At 53.3% G+C, this 18,687-nt stretch overlaps 4 non-coding genes across 4 annotated transcripts; 2 read left to right on the forward strand and 2 right to left on the reverse strand.

The window, feature by feature from the left end:
• Window positions 1–2,474: 2,474 nt before the first annotated feature.
• Window positions 2,475–2,667, forward strand: LOC138084947 (U2 spliceosomal RNA). The gene has a single exon (XR_011145342.1). It is a non-coding gene; the product is annotated as a U2 spliceosomal RNA (small nuclear RNA).
• A 3,305-nt stretch (window positions 2,668–5,972) lies between these two features.
• On the reverse strand, window positions 5,973–6,163 carry LOC138084936 (U2 spliceosomal RNA). Its single transcript, XR_011145331.1, has one exon. It is a non-coding gene; the product is annotated as a U2 spliceosomal RNA (small nuclear RNA).
• Window positions 6,164–14,132: 7,969 nt separating this feature from the next.
• Window positions 14,133–14,323, forward strand: LOC138084937 (U2 spliceosomal RNA). Its single transcript, XR_011145332.1, has one exon. It is a non-coding gene; the product is annotated as a U2 spliceosomal RNA (small nuclear RNA).
• A 3,297-nt stretch (window positions 14,324–17,620) lies between these two features.
• LOC138084939 (U2 spliceosomal RNA) lies at window positions 17,621–17,811 on the reverse strand. The gene has a single exon (XR_011145334.1). It is a non-coding gene; the product is annotated as a U2 spliceosomal RNA (small nuclear RNA).
• Between the last annotated feature and the right edge of the window lie 876 nt (window positions 17,812–18,687).

Below are 18,687 nucleotides of genomic sequence, written 5' to 3' on the forward strand. Positions count from 1 at the left end.
GCAGTGGCAAAAGACTCCGCCTGCCAGTGCCCGAGACGCAGGAGACGCGGGTTCGACCCCTGGGTCGGGAAGATCCCCTGGAGTAGGAAATGGCAACGCGCTGCGGTTACTCGCCTGGAAAAATTCCATGGGCAGAGGAGCCTGGCAGGCTACCGTCCATGGGGTCGCAGAGAGGTCTCACGGGACTGAGCGACTGAGCACACACAGGGTCCCCTCCTCATCACACCGGCGGGGGTGGGGGGTGGCGGTGGGGGGGGGGGGTGGGGGGGGGGGTCCTGGCCATTCCGCTCCTGGGCGGGACACATACGGGGCCGGGGAACAGCCCTGGTGGGGTCGAGTCTCGGGTGGTTAACGACCGTTTGTCAGAACCGGCGGTGAAGGCGGCCAGCCCGGACCCCAGCTCCGACACTCACATCGGTGTCCTCTCAGGCAAACCCGTGTCCCGCGGGGTAAAAGGCAGGCGCCTTCCTGGTCGGGCAGAGGGTCGGTCCACTCCACAGTGCCGTCGCATCCGTTCTCCGGAGAAGGGTCATTCCTGTAAGGGATTCCTACTTGGCCTTGAAGGGTCACCTCTCAGTGTCCGGGCTCTGTCTTTCGGTGGGGTGTACCACCCACCGTCTGCATGGAGGGGATCGGTCAACTCGTGGCCTCGGAGTATCAAAGGTGGTTAGGGCTGTGAGCTCTGCTACATTTTAAAGGCAAGTCCAGGGCCTATGACTCCAAACTGCACATGGGATGCCGTTGAGGCTTACAGGCGGCATCTCAAAACAGGTGGTCGGAAGGAAAAACGCGCTCATTCACACTGTGCTCCAGAGGGACGGTTGGGGCAGTGGTCAAGAATCTGCCTGCTGATGCGGGAGACGCAAGGGGCGCCGGTTCCATTCGTGCGTGGGCAAGATGCCTGGAGGAGGAAACAGGAAATGGCAACCCGCTCCAGGACTCTTGCCTGGAAAATTCCATGGACGGAGGAGCTTGGCGGGCCTACAGTCCATGGGGTCGCCCAAGAGTCGGGCGCGACTGAACACCACCACCCAACCCCGGGAAAGCATCCCCCGGCTGGACGACGCAGATGTTGAGGGAGAAGAAGAAGGAGACCTAGAGGAAGATTTAGGAAATTACTTCATAAGTCCTTTCGACTAAAATGTGAAAGATATCTTTTTAAAATTGATAAAAATGACGATATAAAAACGGAACCTTTAAACAATGCAATCATCATCACCTTAAGCAAAGCCCAACCGAAAAGCCAGCAGGAATAGGAAGAGGGTCGAAGACGACCGACAGGGCGGCTATTAATAGCTCACAGAGAGAAAATCTAAAGGCTTCTCTGAAACAGGAGGGGACGCTCAACTTTATTTACCCAGGAGAGAAAACCGCATAACGGAGCTAGGCCGAGGTACCGTTTTCACCTAAGAGATCCACCCCTCGCGCTTTCCCCACCCTCCACCGAAAAAGCATTCCCAAGTCTGATGCCACGCGGGGTTGTTGGCGAGGGCTGGGGGACGAGGCGCTGCCGGAGAACGCCTGCCCTGCTCTTCCAGTCACCGTCCCTGATCTCCCGAGCTTCAGGGCTCCGTTTGCGGCGAGGGTGGCCGGGACCGCCACGGCCCCGCACCGCCGCGAGGGCACAAGGGGCACCCGAGCGGCCTCCGCAGAGCGCCTGTGCCCCGGGGCCAGGCGCCCTTCGCAGACCCTTCAGTCCGTGCACCCCGATTGGAGCAAATTCCGCGGGAGCGCATCACGCAGTGAGAAACGGAGCTGGCAAGTGATCGCCACGGGCAGTGTTTCCATTCCAACGACTGTGCCCCAGGACATCCCTTGTCAGGACGAATCCCCCCACCCCCACGCCCACCCCGCCGCCCCAGGGACCCGAACTGTGGGGCAGAAGACGGGCGGGAGAACACGGACGCGAGCAGAGCGGCCGGGAGCAAGGAGGGGCGAGGGGGCGTGGTGCTGGCCGTTAGAGCCGCGGTAACCGTCACGGGTGTCGGGCAGTAGCTCAGCGTGTAGGAGGCAATGGTGCGAGTGCAGCGCGAGCCGGGGAATGAGCGACAAAAGCGAGTTCTTGATTTCTGGGGCTGGATCCGTGAGAGCTGCTTCTGTGTCAGCGCTTCCCTCGCCGTCTCCGGCAGCCGCCCCTGGGTCGGGAGGCGGGCTCCGGGCCTGGTGTGGGTTCCGGGCGCGAGGAGGCGGTCCGGAGGGCGGGGTCCGCCCGCTGTAAGCCGCGCCCCCCTCGGGCGGCAGAAGGCGGAGCATGCAGATTAGAAATGGCTGTTCGGCGCGGGAATGGCGGAACAATTAAGGACATAGAACTTGCCCTTTCAAAGGTAGAGGACAAAAAGGTCTGCACAGGAGTCCGATGACAGCACTGTCGACGACGCAAAAAGGAATCAGACAAGGAGGGTGGTTCAGGGGCGCTCACCGTGCGTTGAATGGAGATGGAGCGAGGGCGGCTGCGGCCAGGTTGAGGCAAAGGTATCGCTTCTCGGCCTTTTGGCTAAGATCAAGTGTAGTATCTGTTCTTATCAGTTTTAATATCTGATACGTCCTCTATCCGAGGACAATATATTAAATGGATTTTTGGAGCAGGGAGTTGGAATAGGAGCTTGCTCCGTCCACTCCACGCATCGACCTGGTATTGCAGTACTTCCAGGAAACGGTGCACCCCCCTCGGGGGGAAATAATCGTGGTATGACAAAAAGCAGACGGTGTGTAGAAGTCTGGAGTTCCGGAATAGCGAGACGGGGAAAAGCTCAACTTGCTGGTTTTCGCGAGTTTCTGGGGTCGTGCGCTTGGGCCCAGTGTGGAGTCCCTTCATCTTGCCGCGTCTGTTCCGTGTTGGTTTTAGAGCTGGAGAAAGTTTGTGCTCGCTAGGGTTACACAGGCGCGGTTGTTTTTTTATTGCGGAAATGAGAGAAGGGAGACTCTTCGCTGGGAGGCTTCCGGGAGAAACGCGGGCCTTACGTAAGCGTTCGCAGCGACGTGTTTCTACTGCCACAGCGGTCCCGTAAGGAGTCTGCTCGCTTCTACAGATGTGCGTTTCCATTTTTGGTCCAAGACTGTATGTAGTAAAGACCCCGAAGTGTGGCCGCAGAAGCTTGCTTTCTCTGTCTGTCTCGCCCGCGCGCGCGCGCTCAGCTGAGGCCCTTAGCCCGCAGACCCTCCAGCGGGGCTCAGGGGCACAAAAGTGGCTCTACGTGCAGCACGTGCACCTGGAAGCCTCAAAGGATTTACAGGTAATGCCCAAAAGCAAGCAGTAGTTGGTATACATTTAGTGAGGGAGAAAGCGTTTTCTTCTCCCACTGCTGAGATGGCGGAAGCTAGTCGAATTCCTCAGTATGAAAAGGAAGGTATTAATTAGTGAATGAGGGTCCTGGGGAAAATGAAAGGGAGCACTTCCAAAATGCTGACCTGGAACAAGGATTCCAAGGAGGAGGTTTAAATGCTCGTGTGATTACGGGAAGTGCGCGTGTTCCTGAGAGAATTATTGTAGCAGGAAGTAAGACATTCCATTTTCAAGGCCAACCGATCTTGACCTTATACAGTCAACTCCCTTCAAAACTTCTGGCACTAAAAAATGCCACCTCGTGTGCTTTCGCTAAGTGAAAGACAGCTAGATTTTCTGGGTTTAGAAAGACTCCAACCCCTCAAAATGAGGAAATGGGTGCAGCTGACAGGCTAAAAAGAGCGCGCTGGCCGTTCACCAAAATGGAACAGCCGGTCAGAACGGACTCCATGTATGACATTTCCAATAGAGATACAACATGGAAGGAACTTCAGGTGACAGAACAGAGAACGTGCTAAAGGAGAAAGGGCCATGTATGTATTCAATCACTAGCATTCTGGCTGATTGATAGCTCTGGTTTCTCCGCTGGAAGTAACCTCAACGCTCAAAAACACTATCTCAACAGCTGAAAATACAAAGAATGTGCGAACTTCTTTGTTTCTGTCTTTGCAATGTATGCCGTTTCACAGTCCACGCCCTGAAAATGTATTTCTCCCAGAAAAGAGGGGGAAAGGGCTTGTATGTGCAGAACTAAAGGTATATTCTGTCAAAAACAAGGGGGGTGGGGGGAGGTGGCGGGCGGGTGGGCTGATCCTGAGGCAGGAGAAAAACAAGAAGCGCATCCCCTCGCTCTAAAGTTTCTCTCCACCTGTACGGTCAAAACCGATCTCAAAAATACGAGCTAGAGTCGGTCTTGATGCCTAGTGAGCCCTCCCTCCCCGGTAGCCGCGCCGCGCCGCGCCAGCGCCGGCCTAGAGCCAGAACCGGAGTTATACAAGATGGCCGGCCAGGCAACCTGGGGGCATCGGTTCCCTCCAACAAATGGTGACATGCGGAGCCGGGGCTGTGGTCATCTTCCTCTTCATGACAACACCCCCCCCCCCCCGCCGCCTCCCGTGGTGAAGGTACTATGCTTGCAGTCTCAGCGCCCCTTGGTGCGCAGTGAGTTGATGCCTCCCCCTCCAGACTCCGAAGCATCTCGGAAGTAAGTGCCTCCTGGACAGTACTGGGGTCCTAGAGCCCCTCTGCGGGCCGGCGAAGGCGCTTGAGTCCGTGTCCGACTCTTTGGGACCGTAGCCCGCCAGGTTCCTCGGCCCATGGGATTCTCCAGGCAAAAAGAATACTGGAGTGGGTTGCCATGCCCTCCTCCCGGGGATGGATCTATCTTCCCGGCCCAGGGATTGAGCCCGCCTCTCCCGGGTCTCCTGCACTGCAGGTGGACTCTTGGTTACCGCCGAGCCACCAGGGAAACCCCAAAGCCCCTCTGTGTACAAATGGTGCCCTCTGTGCCACCTGCTTTCTGGACCCCACTCGCTCCACTGTCACCGAAGATGGCCTTGTGAAGATTGTGCGGCACGAGGGCACCGGGACCCTGTGGCATGGCCTCCCAGCCATCTTTGTTGATGACTGTCGGCCACTGCCACCTACTTCACCGCCTACGACCTACTCAAGGCCTTCCTGTGTGGTGGAGCCCTGACCTCTTCCTCCGCGCACCCTTGGTGGCTGGTCCGCGGGCCTGCCTGGGCACCGTGACTGCCATCAGTTCCCTCGGAGCTGGGCACGGACAAAGCCGAAGGCTCGGGACCCCGCGCTGGGAGCTTGGAGCACGTGCATCCGAGCCGGCTGCGTGGCTCCGGCCGGCTGGTGCTCGCTCGGGCGGGGCTGGGCAGGTCCGGTCCTAGTGCCCCTTCGGGATGTGCCCTTCTCGGCTCTGTCTGTACTGGTTCAACTAGAGCTGGCCGATGTGGCTCAGGTCGAAGGACCAGACAGACCTTCGCTTTTTTGTCTTCGGCTTTTGTGTCTGGCGCCATCTCCTGGGCGGTCGGCGGCCGTCCTCTCTTCCTTTCAACGTGACGAAGACTCCACGAGCGGTGGAAGATGTGAATGACGCCCCCCGGCCCCGCACGCCACCACTCCGCTTGGCTTGCTGCTTACTGAGGACCCGGACCCCAGTCGGCCCGAGGATCAAGCAAGCCTCAACGCCACTTCACCCGGAGACATTTATCAGCACTTGCTCGAGCCTCGCAAAAAACCTTCCTCCAGAAAGACTCCGCGGGGGAACAGCCTGGGAGATGTTCAAAGAACCCAGGAAATAGAGAAAAAGAAAAAAAAAGCGAAAGGCAAGAAGGCCTTCCCTGGGCTGTCCCGTGCACGGCTCAGGTGTGCGCCGTGCCACGCTAAGGGCCAGCGGTCCGAGTCTTGGCTTGGGAGCACCCAACAGACAGCCGGCCGCCGCTGTCGGTCCGCTGCCACGGCGTGGCGAGCAGTAGCGGCCACCGCAGCGAGAGGCCGGCTACCCTGCACCGATAAGCCGCGACGTGCACGTACACCCAACCCCCCACCGATGAACACCACCGGGAAGAGAAAAAAAGCTTTTAGCAGCAGCATGCCCTGGGGGGTACTGAAGTACAAACCCACTAGGTCCCCTTCCGGAGAATCTACTTTTAGAGAGACACAGGTTATTCCCCGGAGGGGGTGCACCGTTCCTGGAAGTACTGCAATACCAGGTCGATGCGTGGAGTGGACGGAGCAAGCTCCTATTCCAACTCCCTGCTCCAAAAATCCATTTAATATATTGTCCTCGGATAGAGGACGTATCAGATATTAAACTGATAAGAACAGATACTACACTTGATCTTAGCCAAAAGGCCGAGAAGCGATACTGCCCCCTCGGCCTCGGCCGCTACCGCCCTCCCCTCACCTCCATTTAGCTCACGGTGAGCAAAGTCAGCCTCGAACGAAGGCCCGCCCTCTCCCCTAGACTGCACGATGTCCTAGTGCCACACCTTCTAAGACGTCCATCGTTCGTCGGATCGTTTCATTTGTTGGGCGCCTTTAGGCTTTCTGTTCTCCCACGGCACCCCCCCCCCCCGCCCCAGCAGACAGCCAAGCAATTTGCATGCCCCGCCCACACAGGCGCCTTCTTCCTGCTGCGCGCGTGCGCCGTCTCGCGGTGGAACCGAAACAAGCGCGTGGCCCAAAGCTCCCGGAAACGCCCGGACCGAGAAAGACGCAAACCGTTCCAACTGGGTTTTTCTTTCCGGCATTTCTTTTTCTTGTTAAACTTTTTTTTCCCCGACACATAGCTACGTACCCACCCGCCACTCATCATCTTACTGTTATTTATTGTGTACACATACACGGATGAGTCGGCTATGTTGAAGTTCTCTTTTTACTTTCTAGATTTTAGTTCGTCTTGATTTACTATGGCTTTCTTTCCATGGGCTCTTTTCTTTTTGGCTACCCTGGCTCTTCTACGGGTCATGTGGGAACTCAGTTCCTCGAGTAGCGATAGAACCCGCGGCCTAGCTTACATTGGGAGCGCAGGGTCTTCACCACTGTACTGCCAGAGAAGTCCCTACAGACTCTCTCGGTATTTTTATGTGGCGTTGCTGGACAGGGAGCCGAGATATTCGCGGCACAATTTGGCTGCTCTTCCGCCAGCTGCTCGCCAGAAGGCTCTCACGCAGGCCTCCTCGGCTTGATGGGACGCTCCGGGAGAGAGAGTGGGAGGATTTCTCCCAGTCCAGATTGCTGCGGACTCCTTGCCGTAAGGCCGTGCCCCATCGCAGCTAGCCTGCCTTCTTGGCCGCTCAACTGCAAGCCTGCAGTGGAGAACAGGGGACACACTGACCGAGCAGCTGCTGAGGCCTCTTCTGCCTTGAGGATACCCTCTCTTCTCCCGTCCACCCCAGCCCATCAGACTTCCTGGTGGGCGGGCGGGTTGGGGGAGCGTGGAAACCGCTGAGTACTGGAGGATCAGAAAGAGGGTATAGGCAAGTGGAGACCCACCTGCCAGCACCTGTGGTGAGTCTCCCGGAGTGCGCATGGAGCCCTTTTACCCTGAAAGTAAGGGAACTTCCTTCCAGTTTTGGGACTCTCCCTGCCATGTACAATTAGACAAAGCTAACTTCTCAAAATTCTGACCCTGCGAGAACCAAACTATGCCTAGGAAAAAGCTTGAGGTAGAGCGCAGTTTGTAAGTTATCAATGTCTGTGCTCTGGTGCCCTCCAGCAGCAACTACTGAGCCTTTGCGCTACAACTACTGAAGCCAGTGGGTTTAGAGCCTGTGCACAAGGAAGAGCAGTCTCCAACTGGCAGCAACTAGAGAAAGCCTGTGCGCAGAAAAGAGGACCCAGTGCAACCACAAGTAAATACATTCATAATAATAATTATCGGGAAAATATTTTAATCGGATTAAATACTTTGGATTGGATTAATTACTTAATTGGAGTAAAGATTTACTGAGCATGGCCCTACCCATCAGAACAAGACCCAGTTCCCCCCACAGTCAATCTCTCCCTTCAGGAAGCTTCCATAAGCCTCTTATCCTTATCCGTCAGAGGGCAGACAGAACAAAAACTACAATCACAGAAAACTATGCAGACTGATCGCATGGACCACAGCCTCGTCTAACTCAGTGAAACTGAGGGAGGAAAGGAACAGGCCAAGCTGACTCCATTTTGAGAAAGGAGGAAACGGCATCTTGCACTTTCAGTGAGCTTTGGACTTGTGTGCCTGTTAGCCATGGGGATAACATACCTACGGCTGGCATATTGAGTGCAGCACTTTCACAGCATCATCTTTGGATTTGAAATAGCTCAACTGGAATTCCATCACCTCCACTAGCTTTGTTCGTAGTGATGCTTCCTAAGGCCCACTTGACTTTGCATTTCAGAAAGTCTGACTCTAGGTGAGTCATCATACCATCATGATTATCTGGGTCATGAAGATCTTTTTTGTATTGTTCTTCTGTATATTCTTGCCACCTCTTAACAAATAAATACAAATAACTGAAGCCCAAAGCCAAATTCATATGAGTGCAAATGGATGAAAATTTATTACTACCTGCATTTATATGTTGGAGAAGGCAATGGCACCCCACTCCGGTACTCTTGCCTGGAAAATCCAATGGGTGGAGGAGCCTGGTGGGCTGCAGTCCATGGGGGTCGCTAAGGGTCGGACACGACTGAGCGACTTCACTTTTGCTTTTCACTTTCATGCATTGGGGAAGGGAATGGCAACCCACTCCAGTATTTTTGCCTGGAGAACCCAATGAACACTATGAAAAGGGAAAAGAAAATATGACTCTGAAAGATGAACTCCCCAGGTCCGCAGGTCCCCAATATGCTACTGGAGAAGAGTGGAGAAATAACTCCAGAAAGAATGAAGAGGTGGAGCCAAAGTGAGAAAAATGCTCAGTTGTGAATGTGACTGGTTATGGAAGTAAAGTTCGATGCTGTAAAGAGCAATATCCAGAAACCTGGAATGTTAGGTCCATGAATCAAGGTAAATTAGAAGTGGTCAAATAGGAGATGGCAAGAGTGAACATCGACATTTTAGGAATAAGTGAACTAAAATGGACTGGAATGGGTGAATTTAATTCAGATGACCATTATATCTACTACTGTGGGCAAGAATCCTCTCATAGTCAACGAAAGAGTCCGAAATGCAGTACTTGGATGTGATCTCAAAAATGACACAATGATCTCTGTTCGTTTCCAAGGCAAAACGTTCAATATCACAGTAATCCAAGTCTGTCTATGCCCCAATCGGTAATGCTAAAGAAGCTGAAGTTGAACAGTTCCATGAAGACCTACAAGACCTTCTAGAACTAATACCCAAAGATGATGTCCTTTTCATTATAGGGGACTGGAATGCAAAAGTATGAAGTCAAGAAATAGCTGGAGTGCCGGGAGCCACCACGGGAGATCCCACCCATGACAAGGTCATGTGGAAGAGAACTGTTAAGCAAGGCTTCAGGACTCAGGGGGCTCCCTAGGCTTTCTCGAGCATCTATCCCAAAACCAGAATCTGTCTGTTTTACTATTTCATGACTTTCACCAACTCCTCCGACATTAACAGGGGGCTATCCCTGATCACCTTTCCCTGGAGAAAATCAACTTAGGGCTATAGCTAATAAGTCTCCTGGACATGAGAGGAATATTTCAAATCAAACCCCCTCTGTTAGCATTCTAGCTTGCTCGGCAGGCATATCCAGACTCTTGCAGCTACACATATGATTATTTACAGCCTTCCAACTGTGAGATATGATTATTTACAGCCTCCCAACTGTGAGAGTCACGGAAAGCCTAAAACATAGAGCCTTTCAAAGAGTTAAAAGCTATTAGAGTAGTGCTGATGTAGGATTTCATTATTGGGCCAATGCTTGTTGCTAAGTTCCCATATCTCTTATCCACTGTGCACCTGGGAATGCATTAGTTAACACAGTGAGAATGTAAGAAAAACAAGTGTAGCCTTGAATTTAACCACATTAGATCTTTGAGCTAATTGTTTCTTTCTTGTAACTCACTGCACCTTTACTCTGTGAGAAATGTAACTCTGTTTAGCATTTTCTGAGGCTGACATAGATTAGAAATATAAAGAAAAGACACTTTGAGGGAAAATAAGTTTTCTGGTTGAGCAGCCTTTATCAAAAGAGGGTCATAAAATGTTCACAGGCCTCCAAGGCCAGAAGATAATGTACATAACATCATTTGTGGGAAAGGTATGCAGAAAAACCCTGGTTTCGATAAGGGCAAAACTGCTGGAATGTTTGGGCTGACTCTGTATGACCTTGCATCTTTCATTTCCCTCTATGTACAAAAAAAGTATACAAGTACCTTTTGAAAATAAAGCTAGTGGGCCTCGCTCACTGAATCAGTTTGGTCTCCCCGTGTCAATCATTTTCTCTCTCCCCCTCCCTCTCTTTTTTTTCAGGCTGATCCCTTGGAGCATAGAGGCTCCCTGCGTTCACTTATCTGCCCAGGTTTCTAAGACCTGAACAGGAAGACGTTCTGCGTCTTCACTCCCTCGGGAGACCGGGAGGGCACCTGTGGCCTCCGTGAACAGGGCAAACTTCTTGTCTCGGAGTTTTATTGGTTCTCTATGTAAACAAAGGAATATCAGCCTCTTTCTCTCCTCTATTTTCTTATCTTCAACATTCTTTCCTTATCTCTCTCTAAATCAATGCTGTTTCCCTGGATCCTGCGGGGGCTGGACCCTGGCACTGGAGTAACAGGCAAATTTGGCTTTGGAGTACAGAATGAAGCAGGGCAATGGAACCAAGAGAACGCACTGGTCATAGCAAATATCCTCTTCCAGCAACACAAGACAAGAGTCTATACACATGGACATCACCAGATGGTCAATACCGAAATCAGATTGATTATATTCTTTGCAGCCAAGGATGGAGATGCTCTATACAGTCAGCAAAAACAAGACCGGCAGCTGCCTGTGGCTCAGACCATGAACTCCTTATTCCCAAATTCAGATTTAAATTGAAGAAAGTAGGGAAAACCAGTAGACCATTCAGGTATGACCTAAATCAAATTCCTTATGATTATACAGTGGAAGTGACAGATAGATTCAAGGCAATAGATCTGATAGAGTGCCTGAAGAACTATGGACGGAGGTTCGTGACATTGTACAGGAGGCAGGGATCAAGACCATCCCCAAGAAAAAGAAATGCAAAAAGGCAAAGTGGTTGTCTGAGGAGGCCTTACAAATAGCTGAGAAAAGAAGAGAAGCTAAAGGCAAAGGAGAAAAGGAAAGATACATCCATTTGAATTCAGATTTCCAAAGAATAGCAAAGAGAGATAAGAAAACCTTCCTCAGTGATCAGTGCAAAAATATAGAGGAAAACAATCGAATGGGAAAGACTAGAGACCTCTTCAAGGAAGTTAAGAGGCACAAAGGGAACATTTCATGCAAGGATGGGCACAATAAAGAATAGAAATGGTATGGACCTAATGAAAGCAGAAGATATAAGAAGGGGTGGCAAGAATACACAAAAGAACTATGCAAAAAAGATCATGACCTAGATAACCACGATAGTGTGCAATCACTCACCTCAAGCCAGATAATTATACTATGATTATATGGTTTAGGGGTTCCCTGGTGGGTCAGACTGTAATCAATCTGCCTACAATGCAGGAGAATCTGCCTGTAAGGCAGGTTTGATCCCTGGGTCGGGAAGAACCCTGGAGAAAGGAATGCAGTGTTCTTGCATCGAGAATTCCATGCACAGAGGAGCGTGGTGGACTACAGTCCATGGGATCACAAGTGTCATACAGACTAAGTCACTTAAGTCACCATATTGTTTAGCCTACAATACTCTCTTTCAGTATCTTAACAAAATATATACATATAAATGCTGCTGCTGCTGCTGCTGCTAAGTCGCTTAAGTCGTGTCCGATGCTGTGCGACCCCATAGACGGGGGCCCACTGTCTCTGGAATTCTCCAGGCAAAAATACTGGAGTGGGTTGCCATTCCCTTCCCCAATGCATGAAAGTGAAAAGCAAAAGTGAAGTCGCTCAGTCGTGTCCGACCCTTAGCGACCCCCATGGACTGCAGCCCACCAGGCTCCTCCACCCATTGGATTTTCCAGGCAAGAGTACCGGAGTGGGGTGCCATTGCCTTCTCCAACATATAAATGCAGGTAGTAATAAATTTTCATCCATTTGCACTCATATGAATTTGGCTTTGGGCTTCAGTTATTTGTATTTATTTGTTAAGAGGTGGCAAGAATATACAGAAGAACAATACAAAAAAGATCTTCATGACCCAGATAATCATGATGGTATGATGACTCACCTAGAGTCAGACTTTCTGAAATGCAAAGTCAAGTGGGCCTTAGGAAGCATCACTACGAACAAAGCTAGTGGAGGTGATGGAATTCCAGTTGAGCTATTTCAAATCCAAAGATGATGCTGTGAAAGTGCTGCACTCAATATGCCAGCCGTAGGTATGTTATCCCCATGGCTAACAGGCACACAAGTCCAAAGCTCACTGAAAGTGCAAGATGCCGTTTCCTCCTTTCTCAAAATGGAGTCAGCTTGGCCTGTTCCTTTCCTCCCTCAGTTTCACTGAGTTAGACGAGGCTGTGGTCCATGCGATCAGTCTGCATAGTTTTCTGTGATTGTAGTTTTTGTTCTGTCTGCCCTCTGACGGATAAGGATAAGAGGCTTATGGAAGCTTCCTGAAGGGAGAGATTGACTGTGGGGGGAACTGGGTCTTGTTCTGATGGGTAGGGCCATGCTCAGTAAATCTTTACTCCAATTAAGTAATTAATCCAATCCAAAGTATTTAATCCGATTAAAATATTTTCCCGATAATTATTATTATGAATGTATTTACTTGTGGTTGCACTGGGTCCTCTTTTCTGCGCACAGGCTTTCTCTAGTTGCTGCCAGTTGGAGACTGCTCTTCCTTGTGCACAGGCTCTAAACCCACTGGCTTCAGTAGTTGTAGCGCAAAGGCTCAGTAGTTGCTGCTGGAGGGCACCAGAGCACAGACATTGATAACTTACAAACTGCGCTCTACCTCAAGCTTTTTCCTAGGCATAGTTTGGTTCTCGCAGGGTCAGAATTTTGAGAAGTTAGCTTTGTCTAATTGTACATGGCAGGGAGAGTCCCAAAACTGGAAGGAAGTTCCCTTACTTTCAGGGTAAAAGGGCTCCATGCGCACTCCGGGAGACTCACCACAGGTGCTGGCAGGTGGGTCTCCACTTGCCTATACCCTCTTTCTGATCCTCCAGTACTCAGCGGTTTCCACGCTCCCCCAACCCGCCCGCCCACCAGGAAGTCTGATGGGCTGGGGTGGACGGGAGAAGAGAGGGTATCCTCAAGGCAGAAGAGGCCTCAGCAGCTGCTCGGTCAGTGTGTCCCCTGTTCTCCACTGCAGGCTTGCAGTTGAGCGGCCAAGAAGGCAGGCTAGCTGCGATGGGGCACGGCCTTACGGCAAGGAGTCCGCAGCAATCTGGACTGGGAGAAATCCTCCCACTCTCTCTCCCGGAGCGTCCCATCAAGCCGAGGAGGCCTGCGTGAGAGCCTTCTGGCGAGCAGCTGGCGGAAGAGCAGCCAAATTGTGCCGCGAATATCTCGGCTCCCTGTCCAGCAACGCCACATAAAAATACCGAGAGAGTCTGTAGGGACTTCTCTGGCAGTACAGTGGTGAAGACCCTGCGCTCCCAATGTAAGCTAGGCCGCGGGTTCTATCGCTACTCGAGGAACTGAGTTCCCACATGACCCGTAGAAGAGCCAGGGTAGCCAAAAAGAAAAGAGCCCATGGAAAGAAAGCCATAGTAAATCAAGACGAACTAAAATCTAGAAAGTAAAAAGAGAACTTCAACATAGCCGACTCATCCGTGTATGTGTACACAATAAATAACAGTAAGATGATGAGTGGCGGGTGGGTACGTAGCTATGTGTCGGGGAAAAAAAAGTTTAACAAGAAAAAGAAATGCCGGAAAGAAAAACCCAGTTGGAACGGTTTGCGTCTTTCTCGGTCCGGGCGTTTCCGGGAGCTTTGGGCCACGCGCTTGTTTCGGTTCCACCGCGAGACGGCGCACGCGCGCAGCAGGAAGAAGGCGCCTGTGTGGGCGGGGCATGCAAATTGCTTGGCTGTCTGCTGGGGCGGGGGGGGGGGGTGCCGTGGGAGAACAGAAAGCCTAAAGGCGCCCAACAAATGAAACGATCCGACGAACGATGGACGTCTTAGAAGGTGTGGCACTAGGACATCGTGCAGTCTAGGGGAGAGGGCGGGCCTTCGTTCGAGGCTGACTTTGCTCACCGTGAGCTAAATGGAGGTGAGGGGAGGGCGGTAGCGGCCGAGGCCGAGGGGGCAGTATCGCTTCTCGGCCTTTTGGCTAAGATCAAGTGTAGTATCTGTTCTTATCAGTTTAATATCTGATACGTCCTCTATCCGAGGACAATATATTAAATGGATTTTTGGAGCAGGGAGTTGGAATAGGAGCTTGCTCCGTCCACTCCACGCATCGACCTGGTATTGCAGTACTTCCAGGAACGGTGCACCCCCTCCGGGGAATAACCTGTGTCTCTCTAAAAGTAGATTCTCCGGAAGGGGACCTAGTGGGTTTGTACTTCAGTACCCCCCAGGGCATGCTGCTGCTAAAAGCTTTTTTTCTCTTCCCGGTGGTGTTCATCGGTGGGGGGTTGGGTGTACGTGCACGTCGCGGCTTATCGGTGCAGGGTAGCCGGCCTCTCGCTGCGGTGGCCGCTACTGCTCGCCACGCCGTGGCAGCGGACCGACAGCGGCGGCCGGCTGTCTGTTGGGTGCTCCCAAGCCAAGACTCGGACCGCTGGCCCTTAGCGTGGCACGGCGCACACCTGAGCCGTGCACGGGACAGCCCAGGGAAGGCCTTCTTGCCTTTCGCTTTTTTTTTCTTTTTCTCTATTTCCTGGGTTCTTTGAACATCTCCCAGGCTGTTCCCCCGCGGAGTCTTTCTGGAGGAAGGTTTTTTGCGAGGCTCGAGCAAGTGCTGATAAATGTCTCCGGGTGAAGTGGCGTTGAGGCTTGCTTGATCCTCGGGCCGACTGGGGTCCGGGTCCTCAGTAAGCAGCAAGCCAAGCGGAGTGGTGGCGTGCGGGGCCGGGGGGCGTCATTCACATCTTCCACCGCTCGTGGAGTCTTCGTCACGTTGAAAGGAAGAGAGGACGGCCGCCGACCGCCCAGGAGATGGCGCCAGACACAAAAGCCGAAGACAAAAAAGCGAAGGTCTGTCTGGTCCTTCGACCTGAGCCACATCGGCCAGCTCTAGTTGAACCAGTACAGACAGAGCCGAGAAGGGCACATCCCGAAGGGGCACTAGGACCGGACCTGCCCAGCCCCGCCCGAGCGAGCACCAGCCGGCCGGAGCCACGCAGCCGGCTCGGATGCACGTGCTCCAAGCTCCCAGCGCGGGGTCCCGAGCCTTCGGCTTTGTCCGTGCCCAGCTCCGAGGGAACTGATGGCAGTCACGGTGCCCAGGCAGGCCCGCGGACCAGCCACCAAGGGTGCGCGGAGGAAGAGGTCAGGGCTCCACCACACAGGAAGGCCTTGAGTAGGTCGTAGGCGGTGAAGTAGGTGGCAGTGGCCGACAGTCATCAACAAAGATGGCTGGGAGGCCATGCCACAGGGTCCCGGTGCCCTCGTGCCGCACAATCTTCACAAGGCCATCTTCGGTGACAGTGGAGCGAGTGGGGTCCAGAAAGCAGGTGGCACAGAGGGCACCATTTGTACACAGAGGGGCTTTGGGGTTTCCCTGGTGGCTCGGCGGTAACCAAGAGTCCACCTGCAGTGCAGGAGACCCGGGAGAGGCGGGCTCAATCCCTGGGCCGGGAAGATAGATCCATCCCCGGGAGGAGGGCATGGCAACCCACTCCAGTATTCTTTTTGCCTGGAGAATCCCATGGGCCGAGGAACCTGGCGGGCTACGGTCCCAAAGAGTCGGACACGGACTCAAGCGCCTTCGCCGGCCCGCAGAGGGGCTCTAGGACCCCAGTACTGTCCAGGAGGCACTTACTTCCGAGATGCTTCGGAGTCTGGAGGGGGAGGCATCAACTCACTGCGCACCAAGGGGCGCTGAGACTGCAAGCATAGTACCTTCACCACGGGAGGCGGCGGGGGGGGGGGGGTGTTGTCATGAAGAGGAAGATGACCACAGCCCCGGCTCCGCATGTCACCATTTGTTGGAGGGAACCGATGCCCCCAGGTTGCCTGGCCGGCCATCTTGTATAACTCCGGTTCTGGCTCTAGGCCGGCGCTGGCGCGGCGCGGCGCGGCTACCGGGGAGGGAGGGCTCACTAGGCATCAAGACCGACTCTAGCTCGTATTTTTGAGATCGGTTTTGACCGTACAGGTGGAGAGAAACTTTAGAGCGAGGGGATGCGCTTCTTGTTTTTCTCCTGCCTCAGGATCAGCCCACCCGCCCGCCACCTCCCCCCACCCCCCTTGTTTTTGACAGAATATACCTTTAGTTCTGCACATACAAGCCCTTTCCCCCTCTTTTCTGGGAGAAATACATTTTCAGGGCGTGGACTGTGAAACGGCATACATTGCAAAGACAGAAACAAAGAAGTTCGCACATTCTTTGTATTTTCAGCTGTTGAGATAGTGTTTTTGAGCGTTGAGGTTACTTCCAGCGGAGAAACCAGAGCTATCAATCAGCCAGAATGCTAGTGATTGAATACATACATGGCCCTTTCTCCTTTAGCACGTTCTCTGTTCTGTCACCTGAAGTTCCTTCCATGTTGTATCTCTATTGGAAATGTCATACATGGAGTCCGTTCTGACCGGCTGTTCCATTTTGGTGAACGGCCAGCGCGCTCTTTTTAGCCTGTCAGCTGCACCCATTTCCTCATTTTGAGGGGTTGGAGTCTTTCTAAACCCAGAAAATCTAGCTGTCTTTCACTTAGCGAAAGCACACGAGGTGGCATTTTTTAGTGCCAGAAGTTTTGAAGGGAGTTGACTGTATAAGGTCAAGATCGGTTGGCCTTGAAAATGGAATGTCTTACTTCCTGCTACAATAATTCTCTCAGGAACACGCGCACTTCCCGTAATCACACGAGCATTTAAACCTCCTCCTTGGAATCCTTGTTCCAGGTCAGCATTTTGGAAGTGCTCCCTTTCATTTTCCCCAGGACCCTCATTCACTAATTAATACCTTCCTTTTCATACTGAGGAATTCGACTAGCTTCCGCCATCTCAGCAGTGGGAGAAGAAAACGCTTTCTCCCTCACTAAATGTATACCAACTACTGCTTGCTTTTGGGCATTACCTGTAAATCCTTTGAGGCTTCCAGGTGCACGTGCTGCACGTAGAGCCACTTTTGTGCCCCTGAGCCCCGCTGGAGGGTCTGCGGGCTAAGGGCCTCAGCTGAGCGCGCGCGCGCGGGCGAGACAGACAGAGAAAGCAAGCTTCTGCGGCCACACTTCGGGGTCTTACTACATACAGTCTTGGACCAAAAATGGAAACGCACATCTGTAGAAGCGAGCAGACTCCTTACGGGACCGCTGTGGCAGTAGAAACACGTCGCTGCGAACGCTTACGTAAGGCCGCGTTTCTCCCGGAAGCCTCCCAGCGAAGAGTCTCCCTTCTCTCATTTCCGCAATAAAAAAACAACCGCGCTGTGTAACCCCTAGCGAGCACAAACTTCTCAGCTCTAAAACCAACACGGAACAGACGCGGCAAGATGAAGGGACTCCACACTGGGCCCAAGCGCACGACCCCAGAAACTCGCGAAAACCAGCAAGTTGAGCTTTCCCGTCTCGCTATTCCGGAACTCCAGACTTCTACACACCGTCTGCTTTTGTCATACCACGATTATTTCCCCCGAGGGGGGTGCACCGTTCCTGGAAGTACTGCAATACCAGGTCGATGCGTGGAGTGGACGGAGCAAGCTCCTATTCCAACTCCCTGCTCCAAAAATCCATTTAATATATTGTCCTCGGATAGAGGACGTATCAGATATTAAACTGATAAGAACAGATACTACACTTGATCTTAGCCAAAAGGCCGAGAAGCGATACCCTTTGCCTCAACCTGGCCGCAGCCGCCCTCGCTCCATCTCCATTCAACGCACGGTGAGCGCCCTGAACCACCCTCCTTGTCTGATTCCTTTTGCGTCGTCGACAGTGCTGTCATCGGACTCCTGTGCAGACCTTTTTGTCCTCTACCTTTGAAAGGGCAAGTTCTATGTCCTTAATTGTTCCGCCATTCCCGCGCCGAACAGCCATTTCTAATCTGCATGCTCCGCCTTCTGCCGCCCGAGGGGGCGCGGCTACAGCGGGCGGACCCCGCCCTCCGGACCGCCTCCTCGCGCCCGGAACCCACACCAGGCCCGGAGCCCGCCTCCCGACCCAGGGGCGGCTGCCGGAGACGGCGAGGGAAGCGCTGACACAGAAGCAGCTCTCACGGATCCAGCCCCAGAAATCAAGAACTCGCTTTTGTCGCTCATTCCCCGGCTCGCGCTGCACTCGCAACCATTGCCTCCTACACGCTGAGCTACTGCCCGACACCCGTGACGGTTACCGCGGCTCTAACGGCCAGCACCACGCCCCCTCGCCCCTCCTTGCTCCCGGCCGCTCTGCTCGCGTCCGTGTTCTCCCGCCCGTCTTCTGCCCCACAGTTCGGGTCCCCTGGGGCGGCGGGGTGGGCGTGGGGGTGGGGGGATTCGTCCTGACAAGGGATGTCCTGGGGCACAGTCGTTGGAATGGAACACTGCCCGTGGCGATCACTTGCCAGCTCCGTTTCTCACTGCGTGATGCGCTCCCGCGGAATTTGCTCCAATCGGGGTGCACGGACTGAAGGGTCTGCGAAGGGCGCCTGGCCCCGGGGCACAGCGCTCTGCGGAGGCCGCTCGGGTGCCCCTTGTGCCCTCGCGGCGGTGCGGGGCCGTGGCGG

This window comes from Capricornis sumatraensis, chromosome 8 (assembly GCF_032405125.1).
Source record: "Capricornis sumatraensis isolate serow.1 chromosome 8, serow.2, whole genome shotgun sequence".
Lineage (NCBI taxonomy): Eukaryota > Metazoa > Chordata > Mammalia > Artiodactyla > Bovidae > Capricornis > Capricornis sumatraensis.